Below are 13,790 nucleotides of genomic sequence, written 5' to 3'. Positions count from 1 at the left end.
TTGAGGAAGATGATATTGTTGCTAAGGTGTTGAGATCCTTGCCTTCTGCTTATAAAGATAAAGTTGTTGCTATTGATGAGATCCAAAGTGTGACTAGAGATAGGTTGGTTGGTAAGTTGGCTGGATTTAAGTTGAGTGAATTTGGAGAATAATATGGTAAATATGAGATTGTATTTAAATCCTCCATATCTGGGAAGCAACTATATGATCTAGGAGAAATTTCATCTAGGGTTTCAAGATATGATAAAGGTGAGAGAGATGGAAGATCAAGAGAAAGAGTTAGATGAGATTGAAGCACTTATTGCTTGAATTTTGCCTAAAGGAGCCGATAAGTATGATGGAAAGATACCTTTGAAATGTTTCTCTTGTAATAAGATAGGGCATTTTTCTTCTAGGTCTCCTAAAAGAATGTCTAGGCATGATAAGCATGATAGATATGAGAAGCATGATAAGCCCTACCGGAAGTACATAAATCAGAAGAGATTTTATTATGTTGTTGATGAAGGTGTAACAAATGATAAATTAGACAATGGGAATTCAAGAGATGAATTTGTATTTATTTCTATGAAAGAAGATGCTTCAATACCAATGAATCCTACAAGCTGCATTGTTGAGGAGAAAGCTTTTGCTGCTAAGATTGAAGAGAAAGATGAATGGGTAATTGACATCAGTTGTTTACATCATATGACAAGTGATAAAAGTAAATTTGTGAATATGGAAAAGTATGATGGTGGTATAGTAGGATCTAGTGATGATAAAGGATGTGTGATTAGTGGTAGAGGTTCAATATCTTTCGATGGTAAGAATAAATTTAATGATGTCTTATATGTTGAAGGTTTAAAGTATAATATTTTGAGTGTTGGATAGATGGTTGACAAAGGATATGATTTGAAATCTAAGAATGGTAAATGCAAGATTCTGAATGCCTTTGGCATAGATATTGCAACAGGGACTAAAACTAAGGTAATATCTTTCACTTGAATGTTGGTGAGAAAAGTTGTTTGATTGCCCATATAGATGAAAGTTGGTTGTGGCATAGGAGGATGTGTCATGTTAATTTTGACTGTATGGTAAGGATAATTTCTATTCAAGTTGTTAGAGATTTTTCTAAGATTGTGAAGCCCTCTAATCTAGTATGTAAAAAATATTAGTTGGGAAAGCAAACAAGAACATCATTTAAAAGAAAGTTGTATACATCTAATGGACTATTAGATCTTGTGCATACCGACTTGTGTGGTTCTACAAGAGAGAAGAATGTAGGGTGACAGGTATTTCATGCTGCTAATTGATGACTACTCTAGAATGATGTGGGTGACTTTTCTAAGGGAGAAATCAAAAGCATTGGAGAAATTCAAGATATTCAAAGCAAAGGTGGAAACTGAGACAAGGTTAAAGTTGAAGTGTCTGAGATCTGAAAGAGGTGGAGAATTCATGTTTGGTGAGTTTGATACATTTTGTGAGAGGAATGGAATTAGAAGACAATTATTTTCTCCTATAACCCCTCAACATAATGGAGTTGTTGAAAGGAAGAACAAAACAATCTTGGATGCTGCTAAAATCATGTTGATTGAAAGAAATGTTGCGCAAACCTTTTGGAAAGAAGTTGTTAGCACTGCTATTTACATATTCAACTAGGTGCATATAAAAGGTGATTCTGGTAAGACTCCTTATGAGCTATGGTTTGGTCATGTTCCTATAGTTAGATATTTCAGAGTTTTTGGAAGCAAATGTTATATCAAAAGAGATGAGAATATAGGAAAGTTTGATGCAAGATGTGATGAAGGAATCTTCTAGGGATATTCTACTAAGAGAAAGGCCTACCAGTGTTACAATAATAGGTTGAAGAAGATAGTGGAAAGTAAAAAAGTGAAGGTTGATGAATATTTTGGAAAGCAGATTAGAGCATGAGGATATGAGATTGATGATCAGGATATTGTTTCTAAGCTTGGGCAGACTAAGATCTCGAAGCATAATAATATGGTAGATACAGTTAATCTAGATATTTCTACTACCGGTGAAGAAGTTGAAGAGCCTAAGAGTCAGAATAATCTAAAGACTCCGATGTATGTGAAATTGAATCATTCCAAGAATCAGATTAATGGGGATAAAAACAAGGGTGTGATGACTAGGAGAAGACTTGTTGTTGAAGAGATATGCCCAATTTCTAAGATTGAATCTAAAGATGTTGCTGAAGCATGTAAGTATGAGAATTAGATAAAATCTATGGAGGAAGAGTCGAATAAGATTGAGAAGAATAACACTTGGGAGATTTTTCCAAGACCTAAAGACAAGAATGTGATTGGTACTAAATGGGTGTTCTAGAATAAACTGAATGAAGCTAGTGAAGTATTAAGAAATAAAGCAAGATTGGTATGCAAGGAATAGTCTCAGATAGAAGGTATTGATTATGAAGGAAATTTTTCTCCTATAGCTAGGATTGAAGCTATTAGATTTTTGCTTGCATATGTTGGTTACAAGAATTTCAAGGTTTATCAGATGGATGTCAAGTCAACCTTTTTGAATAGTGATCTTGAGGAGGAAGTCTACATTGAGCAATGGGAAGGATTTTACTTTTCAGATGAAGGAGACATGGTATGTCAATTGAAGAAAGAAATGTATGGACTGAAACAACCCCCTAGAGCCTGGTATACAAGATTAGATAAGTATTTGATGAAGTTGGGATTTTGTAAAGGTACTGCTAGTAGTAATGTTAGCAATTGGCACTCAATTGGTTGGTTTCACTATGCTATCATTGATGGCAACATGGTAAGCTTTTATGGCTTTATATTTTAATTTAGTTGTGTATCGACAAGCACTTCACCGATAAACACTTCACCTGCACTGGCACCGGGACCAGCAGGATGAAAGGATATCTTTGGTTACCGGCAATGTAGGTCGACATGGTTATCGATATTGGAGGCCGACATATTTTGGATCTGACATCGATAATTATTTTTTATATTCATGTATTTATGTTATCTAACCAACATGTATATTGATATTGTAAATATCTTTGTAAGCCGACATAAGGCATGACGAATTGTATAGGGTATATAGGTCAGTTGGATTAGATCAAATTATGATATGGAGAATATGGAATATGTGGATGTGATATGATGCAAAATATATCAGAGAGATCATGTATGTGATGATATTATTGTAAAGGGTTATCCGATAAAGGGTTTAGGGTTTCAGACCAGAACTGACAAAGCTTAACCGAAATTGTATTTTGGCATAGAAAGATGCTACCTTAGCAGTTCACTAATTTCTCCGGATTGTAGTCTAGATTTATATATAGTCAGTGAGGCTCCTTTTGTGATTGAGCAGTGTGCTCTAGGCTGTAAGCCTTCCTACAAGTGCATGCCCCTTATATTTTGTAATATCTCTTCATATGGATAGTGAATTGATATTTTGGGTCACAAATCCTACCATGGTTTTTCCTCTTTGAGTTTTTCCACGTATAATTTTGTGTGATGGTATTCATTTAAGTGATTGGCTTATTGGTTGCTTTACTTCTTTCAATTCTATATGTATTGGTATACCAGTTGGTGTATGCATGTTTTAATAAGGTTAAAATTGAGCATACCAGTAGAACACTGATTCACCCCCCCTCTCAGTGTTATTGGATTCCAACAAGTAATTTATACTTTAAGGTTGAGAATGATGATATTTGGATTGTTGAAGTATCTGTGGATGACATTATTTTTGGAGGTGATGATTTGAGTATGAAGTTTCCTATGCAAAAGAAATTTGAGATGTCTATGATAGGTTAAATGAAATTCTTCTTAGGATTGTAGATTACTTAGACCAGTAAAGGTATTTTCATTTCTCAATCTAAGTATGTGAAGGAACTATTGAAGAAATTTGTGCTAGCTGGCTCTAAACCTGTTGGAACTCCTATGGTGACAAGATGCAAGTTGTCTAAGATTGATGAATCTTAGAAAGTGAATTAGACCTTGTATAGATCTATGGTTGGTGGACTATTGTACTTGAATCAGACTAGACCGGATATCATGCATTTTGTTTGTCTTTGTTCCAGATTTCAAGATGATCCTAAAGAGACTCATGTTACTATTGTTAAAAGGATTTTCAAATGTTTGAAGGGAACTGTTGATTATGGGTTGTGGTATCTGAAGAATGATGATTTCATGTTATGTGCCCATATTGATGCTGATTGGGTAGGTGATGTAGATGACTGGAAGAGCACTACTGATGGGGCTTTCTTTTTTAGGAAGAAGTTGGTTTCATGGGCAAGCAAGAAACAAGATGTTATATCTTTATCTATTGTTGAAGCTAAATACATTGCTGCTGCTAGCAACTGTACTTGGGTAGTTTGGATGAAATAGATGGTGAAAGACATTAGAGTTTTATATGATGAGCCTACTGTTATTTACTATGACAATTCAAGTGCTATTAATATTTCCAAGAATCTAGTACTACACTCTAAATCGAAGTACATATCAATTAAGTATCATTTCTTGAGGGATAATGTTAGTGATGAAGAAGTAAAACTAGAGTATGTATCTACAAAATATTAGATTGCAGATATTTTCACTAAGCACTTTCCTGCAAATACATTTGTGTATTTGAGAGACAAGTTAGGGGTATCTTCCCCTCCTAATGAGAACTAGGTGCATTGAGATGCATCAATTTAGTGGACTTCATAGTCTTATTTCTTTATCTAAGTTGATGAGTTGATGTTGCTACTCAGCTGTAGTAGTTAGTGTAGTAGTCAGAGTTGTGGATTTATTCTAAGAGGGATAGATTATGTTGTTAGGGGGAGAGAATCTTATATCTTTCGCATTACTGTCAAGGGGGAGAGATGCATGTAAAAACCTGCTTCATCTTTGGAGCTTTGTGTGCATGATCTTAAGGGGGAGTCTATTGGAGTTTTGTTGGTGTTGATTTATTTCTTTGCATTGATTTTTTTTCACATTCATATGTTGCGATAAATGCCAAAGGGGGAGATTGATGGATATTGTTGCTACTAGGATATGTTGTTGTCATCGATGTCAACATATTCTTGTGTTTTGGTGTTGCGGAGAATTGTTTTGGTGATCTGGTGATAGCAGAGAGTTGATTTGATTGGTTTATTTGTTTAGGATGTTGAATCAAATAGAGATACCTCATTCTTTATTGATTCCATGATTTTATGTGATGATTTGGCTGAGTTGTGGATTTTGGTATGGAGACTAGTTTTTAGTGTTCAGTGTTGCAGTATTTTGGTGTTTGATCCATTGTGCTCTAGTATGATCATATCTTATGTTGCAGATTTGGGAGAGATTTTTGGATTCTCATGCACGTGTCTTTATTTCAGATAGTTCATGATTTGGTGCTCTGAAAGCTATCTTTCTTATCCGATTTGTCGTTGTTAAGTGTTCTTGAGTGTTAGTGTGTTGATCGATGAAGATTTGAATAAGTGGTGTTGGTGGAACTATTGTGGATGGTTCTAACATGCTTGTTTGCATTTCCTAATCATTTCCTATTTGTTTTGGTGGTTTACATTGATTATTGTGTGAGTCCTTGATGATCTTCTTGGTTCAGAGATATTTTTCATGTTATGTTGTATTTTGGTGGTGTAACGTGTTGCGGTTGATCTTGGCAAGATTTTTGGTGGTGGTGCGAGTTTGAGGAGTTGATTTAGGTCCATGCTATGTTGTCAATGACATTGTATTGGTATGGTGGTTGATTTATGTATCATGTGATGTAATTTTGTAATTAGGTGTTATGGGTTTGGATGACCTTGTAGTCAAGGTTGATGATTTGTATAAATGGGTGTAATATTCATGTAATTGGTGGGTTGGTGAGGTGGTTGTTGAGTAGATGCATTATCGGAGAGTGATGTATGTGTGATCAAGTGAATTCATCTTTTGGTGTGGTGTGTTGAGCAGAGATTAGTGAAAGGAAGACATTTGAGTTTAACCGGAACTGTCATTAGACATTAGTAGATGCTTTTTTTGTAGTTCATTCTTTTCGGTTTGTAGTCTGAATATTTTTGTAAGGTAGTGAACCTTCCCTGAGGGTTGGAGCCTTCTAGGTCATTGTAATTTGAGAAGTGAGCTCTAGGCAGTGTGCTTGAATGCATGTGCATTCCCATTGTAATATTTACACACACTACTGAAGAGTATCATCTCATTATGGGTAGGTTCCCACCGTGGTTTTCCCTTTAACCGGGTTTTCCACATCCAAAATATTGGTGTTTGTGTGTTGTTGTTATTGTTGTTAGCTTTCCTTTTGTTGCAGTTGATCAAATCTGAGATTGTGTTTAACTAGTTTGATCCGGTGAAAACTGATTCAAACTCCCTCTCAGTTTTCCTTCCTTGTTGTTGTCAATAGTACCCATTTTTCATTTTTTACATTTATGTTTTATAGCTTCCAGCTATTGTTCCATGGAACTTCAATTGAATTTTCCCCTCCTATTATTGGTGTCCAATGTTTCTCTCCAAACATTCTTTCCAAATAGTTTCTTTAAAATGAGAAATGTGGTACTTCTTCTTGTGAGAATCTTGCTTCATGTGGCTACTACTCATTTTCTAGCCAACATAATTTGTTTGCTGCTTAACATTAACAAGTCCATTAATTAAAAATGACCCACCTTCTCTCTATATTTATCTGCATGTCCTTTTCCCCATCTATTATAATGTGAGTATATTCGCTATAAACTTTCCATTGTGCACAATGTTACTTTACTTTAACATTTATTGACAACACATATCGAATAATTATCATTTTAACATTGACCACTACAAGCACATTATACTCTTACACTTGCATTTTAAATACCTTTCTTTGCTAAGTACATTTCGTATAATATCAATAGATGTCTCCTAGATATGCTTTACTAATCAATTTTTCATTGTTTCTCATACATTTATTTTGTACAATTTTTGTGATGTAACAATCCTCTTTGACTTTCATATCGCTAGATATTTGATAACTTCCTTCCAAGATAGCCTATTTATTGATTGTCTATTCACTTTACATACCAAGATACTCATGTGAGAGTTGCAGTCCAATATGTCTATTGCTTTTATTCGTATATTTTTACTCTCTTTAATCAACCTCCATTCTATTTCCACGTTTTCCCATCCTCTAGCAACCATTTGTTTCTTTTCCTAATATTCTTATGTTGTCTTCAACAGGCACTACATCTTTTGAGCTTCAACAATCATTGTCGTCGTTCTATAGGTGTCACTCTTACTATTCCAAACTTCCTCGCAAGTATGCTTCCCTCCTTAAAATTAAACAAGTTGATGTTCATGTTTTCCTTGCTATTCTACTTACCCATTCATTTTATGCATGCATGTATATATACATTGAAAGCAAACATTCACATATATATATGTACACAATATATATATATTTGTATATACACACACATTTGTATACATTTGAATTTTTCTCCATATTGCAAATGAATATCTCATTGTATGTTCTCCCACTTGCAAGTTCCTGATAATTTTCATGTTACTCGCGAATGCAGCCCATTCATTTTCTTAGTTTGTATTCTTGCTTCTATACTGAACACATCTTGCAAGTATTCTTTGATAACAGTCCTCTCTTATTGCATGTTTTCCAATTTTAGCCATCTTAGAAGAAATCATTTTTTGAAACATTATCCTTGCAACTTCCATTTTTTACAAACATTGTTCCTTTATACTTTCACATATTGCTTTTGTGTACTCAATGAATGTAAGTATATTATCAAAGTGTATCAGACTTCTTTCTGTCAATTATTTCTTGCATTTCCCATGTTTGTAACAAATTTACCATCTATTAATCAAAGTTTGATTGATTCTGATGAGGAGGCAGAGGAGGATAAAAATGATAATGGGCAGAGTAAGGAGGGGGATGATATCCCTATTGTGGGTAGCAATGAGGATTTGAATACTCAAGGTCTGCAGAAAGAGGACCAAGAGGACAAAAGGGGTAAATCTAGTGATTGTGTTGGGGATAATGAGAGTATTAAGGGTTTCTGTGATACCATCAGCATAATGGTGAAAGACATAGGTAGCTTGAAGAAGGATATGAATGTTATAAAAAAAGCCACGATAGGTGACAAACCTATGTCTAAACATGTCAAAGAATTGGTGGTGGCAATCAACAATGTTGAAGCCATTGAAAACATGTTGAGTAAAATTATTGAAACTGAAAAGAAGGTTAAGGAGATGGAAGGAAATAAAGATGCGAAAGGGTTGGAAATTGCTATGAATAATATGGGCAACAGAGTCGACAGGATGGAACTTATAGTGAAGAAGATAGCCGAACAAAACTTCCAGATTCTCAAAGCCTCGGTGGATAATATGAACATTCTGATTAACAGATTTGAAAACATCAAAGATAAAGAGGGCGACAAGGATCAACTGGATAAAAAAGGTCATGAGAAGAGGACTAGATCCAACACCAGGAATAAGGGCGACATCAAGGGACGAGAGATGGATGATTTGAAGACCTCTGCGAACAACATGAAGTAGATGATGGTTCATGCTAAAGATATTATGAAAAATATCTAGCTGTCTCGGTCTCAGTCTCTGTCTTTGTCTTTTTGCTGTCCTTTTGCTTTCCTTTTGCTGTCTTTTTGTGGTTCTTTATGTTATGTGTGTTGAGATCCCTTTTTGTTCGGGTGGGATCAACTTTTGTTGTTGGAGCGATCAGGCACGGTTCTTTCAAGCTCTAATTCTCTCTTTTCTTGATTTGTAAAAGGATCAGGTTCCTTTCAAAAACCTATTTTTACTTAATCAAAACAAATTTACCATCTACACATCATTTTGTTAATATAACTCTTACCACTTGCACAATGCTAATTATATTCTCATTATCATAACTTGTATGACTTTGTTGGCCATCCCTCACTTTTCAAAGCATTATAACAACAACCCTGCCTCAAACAACTTTCTTTCATGTGTTGCTTTTATTCACATCACAAATAGATACACCTACAACATACTCACCTTTGCCTTGTTTTTACAATGCTACTCAACTCTTACATGCTCCACACATTGTGGTAAGTGCTGGTTATTAAATGAAACTTATAAGTCTGTTGGCATTTAAATTTATACATAAATGAATTTTATGCACAAAGATTTCTTCATTCTCTTTTCCTTAGAGTTTACTAAAATTTGACCTGTTATCGACTCTAATGTTTTACCAAAAACATTGCACCGCTGGATGCCTTCATTTCGAATAGTGCAGTTCTAAAAGTGCAGGTAATATAACACTAACATTATCAAGTAACTATCCAAAACAACATTCACACCTCCTTTCTGTTTTATATTTCCCAATTCTTTCTACCATATATTCTACCAGACTAAGAAAATCTTAATTTTCTCTTTGTGTAGATCTTGTTGGCAAGAGACACCATGCCATTGATGGCAATGTAGCTCAAAGATTTCATCTAGTTTGTACAGATTCATCCTACCGGAAGTATGAAATACTTTTTTCTTATGTCTAGAAGGTGGAACACAATATTTGACAGTTGAGAGTATTCTGTGTAGAACATCACTTTGGTTGCATATTTTGATTTGTAATGATTTAGGTACTTGGTTGGATGTCCGAAGTATCTTATTCCAAAATCTTAGCCTTCGGTATTAACTATTGTGCAAGATTGTAGATCTAGTATTTGACATTTCAAGAAGAAGAGTGCTATTTGGTTGACTAGTGATGTATCATGTTATGCAAAATTATTAGGATGATTTTGGTAACTGATTCTATGTTTGAGGTTGTTTGGACGACATGTGGGTAGTGTGTAGTCAATTTATTTTGGTCCACATATGCATTGGGGAATAGATTTAGCCGACACATCTTACACATCTCATATTTTACAAGTGTTTTGAAGCTGACTTGTTGGTGAGATAAATTCATGTTGTAGATATAAATTAGAGATCGAGAAGTTCATTTTAGACATCAGGAAGTATGAGAATTGTGTGTATGTGCAATTGTGCACAGTTTCACGTGTGCCCTCAAAGGATTTTTGCTCCGGATTAAATCAGTTTAGTAGAATAGAGTAGTTAGTCTCAGAGCAAAGTGACAGTTGTACTTTGCGCTTAAACTAAAACTATCCCGAGCATTTGCAGACACTATTTCATACTTTATTTTTGGGAAAAAGCATGAAGTTGTGTCACACTTGGTGCTAACTTGGGGTAGTCAGGCCAAACTCAGTTTGACTGGACTACCACCTAACCACGTGGTGCTCTGTGTCGTTCACACGAGGCCTAAATGACACTGAGAGTTCGACCAGACTTAGTTCAGGGGAACTAAATTTGGGAAAACTATTGGTGCCATTATCATAATTTGTGCATGCTTGACTTTAGCTTTTTTTGAAAAAAAATCAAAATGGTCCGATCGAACTCAGTCCGGCCAGACTCACCTATGTGGCAGCCAAATCATCTATTTTGTCTGTATATCTAAAACTTTTCACTTCGTCTCAATTTTTCTTCAGGCAGAATATTTTTTTACAAAAAAAAAAAAATACCCTTTTGTAGAGCTCGAAGTCACAAGTCTAGATATGTATTTTTTTTAGTATTTTGATTAATTTTAATATTTTTTATTAATTAAACATTACGAGTGGGTTTTTTATGTTTAAAAGAAGTTGATTAGATGTTTAAAAAAATATTAAATGATATTAAAAAAATTAAAAAATATATTTTGTACTAGATGAGAGCGTCTACTCCAAAAGGGTATAATTGTTTTTCCAATAATTGTATATTTAATAGACAAAAGGTGACACCGAATGAAAACTACCAAATTCAGCTATAATGGACTTTAAAATATTTTAACAAGAAAAATATACATCAATTTTTTCATTTTTTTTAAATACTGCATATATATGACCTCTATTTGGAAAATTAAAATCAATAAAAAATAATTTCATTTTCATTTTATTTGGTTACGCTGACTAGAACCCCTCATTTTTAACATTTTTCAACAATAAAAAAATTGTCTTTGAATACATAAAACAAATTTTGAATTTAATTTTTTTTTTTTTTAAATAACAGACATAAATTTCATTAATATTTCTATATTTGATCAGTTTACATCATTTTGAAATTTAATTTAGAAATTTCACTTTTATGTGGTCGAAGTTAAACAGTTTTAGTTGTGTTGGACACCTCCTTTATGAAAGTGTGACACAACATTGTGCTTTTACCCTTTCATGTATGTTACTCTTGTAACTCTTTTGTAAGGCAGTGAGCCTTCTGGGGTTGTAGCCCTTATTGTATTTGAGCAATGAGCTCTAGGCAGTGAGCTTGGATGAATATGCATTCCTATGCAAACCTTTCACATACTTTTAACAGAGTATCATCTTACTATGGGTAGGATTCCCACCATGGTTTTTCTCTTGATCGGGTTTTCCATGTACAAAATCTTTTGTTATGGTGACAGTTTATGTTTTTTTTGCTTAGGCTTATCTTTCTTGTTCATTTTCATTAAGTGGATTAAGGAATAGTTAAAGAAGATAAAAATTTGTAGAACACAGATTCACCCCCTCTCAGTGTTCCTTGATTCCAATAGATCTCACACTCAATGACTTCTTCAATTTCTTCATTTTTCAGCATCTCCATCAAGCTGCAGGTATCCACATGCTTTAGTGTTAAGCATATTATCCTTTTTAAATCTACTTGCTATGTAATAACCTTATGTTTCTCTACTCATGTAGGTTCATAGCTACAACTATGTTCATACTACTACCCCCATTGCTATATTTTTGTGGATCGTCTTGATTACTACAATTGATCGTAACTAAATATTTATAATAGTTGAATTGTTCCAAAATGAAGATTGCTTTCTTTATGACATTTAATACCCCTGACCATGCAAGTGGTCAATTCCTTCATCTCTAATAGTGAAGTTCCAAAAATGTAGGTAATTTACAAAGGTGACATTATCTTGAACTAATTATCCAAAACAACATTCATAACTTCATTGCCCTTTATATTCTTAAATTGTTTTTATTATATATTCTAGTGAACTAACAATATCTTTATTTTTCTTTCTTCCAAATCTCACACTCATTTAGTTCTTCACTTTCTTTGTTTTCACCATCTCAACCAATGTGTAGGTCTTCACATGCTCTTACATGTGCTAGTGCCATATACCTTTGTTCCTCATAGTCTAGTTCCAGAATTGCAGGTAATATACAACCCTCAGATTATCTTGAACTTACTATACAAAATTGTATTCATACCTTCCTTGCCTTTTATATTCTTTATTTGTTTCTATCATATATTCCGCTAGACTAACTATATCCTCATTTTTTGTTTATCTAGATCACACAATGGTTTAAGTCTTCAGTTTCTTCTTTTTTGATGTGTCCTTCATATTGTAGGTGTTCACATGCTTCACTCTTCAACTGAATTTTCTTTTCAAGTCTTCTTCTTGCATAATAACCTTTCCTCCCTCTGCTCTTGTAGGCTCACACCGTCAACTGCGTTTGGACAACTCTTGCAATAACTATAGTCATGTGCATCATTGCATTTAATCTAGTTGATCCTACCTAAATATTTGCAATAGTTTTACTATACCAATCAATAATTGTTTTCTTTATCACATTTATTACCTCTTATATACTTCCTAGTAGTGGTTGACTCTTATTTCCCTTACACTGCTGCAATGCATTCTGATTTTTCTTGCACTATGGGTTATTGGACTACACTTATTATAGTTTCCACAACATATATATGCTTCTTTCGTTACTCTTTATCTCCATTATTTTGTCTATTTTAATATATATTCTTAGTGTCTCTATATCTACACATTGTACATGCTCCAACATGTAATACTTTTAACCAGTAACACAATAATACAATAAATTATCTTTTGCCATTATTTTCCCCTCTCCTTTAGTTTTTCCATTATCTTTAGTAGTGATTACAAAAAAATGAGTGGATACAATAATATAACTATTTCAGTGTATGTTGTAATTGATTTTTGATTTTGTGGTGTATCCATCATCAATCTTCCTCTTTGCTATGCTTTGCAATGTCTTTTTCACCTATATTTGAACATTGCCTAAATATTTGCAATACTTGTCATTCTGTGTATGCTAATATGTATTCTCAAAATCTGTATATCTACAGATTGAACATGCTCCAACTTGTAACACTTTTAACCAATAATACAATAATACAATAAATTTTCTATTACCTTTGTTTTCCCTTTTCATTTACTTTTGCAATTATCTTTAGTAGTGATTATGGAAAATGAGTGAATACAATAATATAACTATTTCAATGTATAAACCCTCATTTTTTTGTAAATTGCTTTTGTCATTTCATACTAAATATTTCACACACAAAAAAAAATTAAAAAATCTTTTATTGTCATAAACGGTTTGTTATTGACTTATTGTTGTTTGCTTCTAACATCTTTTGGAATAATAATGTTGATGTCTCTTTCAACTACATACTCGTATTATTATATCGAAGCTTATTATCTCTCTTTAATATAGTAATTTCTCCTAAACAAAATCCATCTCATACTTTGCAATATAAAAAATGTAAAAATTAAAGCAATTGTATCATATTTGGGAAAATAATACCAATTCCTGCAACTACAAAAAAATTTAGATTTACATTCATATACCATTGTTACCACACAAAAAAAATTAATAATCCTATAATGCCGACCAAACATTTACATACATGAATGGTAAAAGTAAACAAAAGCATTATAAAATCTTGTAGTGCCATAATATTGCGACCCAAGCAATTTTTCGACTACATTAGGGTCCTCATGCACGTGAGATTGAATCCTCTAGCCTGCTCGGAGATCAGAGACTGATCAACCCTTGG

Source organism: Cryptomeria japonica, chromosome 7 (genome assembly GCF_030272615.1).
Source record: "Cryptomeria japonica chromosome 7, Sugi_1.0, whole genome shotgun sequence".
In the NCBI taxonomy this organism is placed as follows: Eukaryota; Viridiplantae; Streptophyta; class Pinopsida; order Cupressales; family Cupressaceae; genus Cryptomeria; species Cryptomeria japonica.
The sequence above is the reverse complement of the archived record's forward strand: the minus strand, read 5'-3'. Positions refer to the sequence as shown.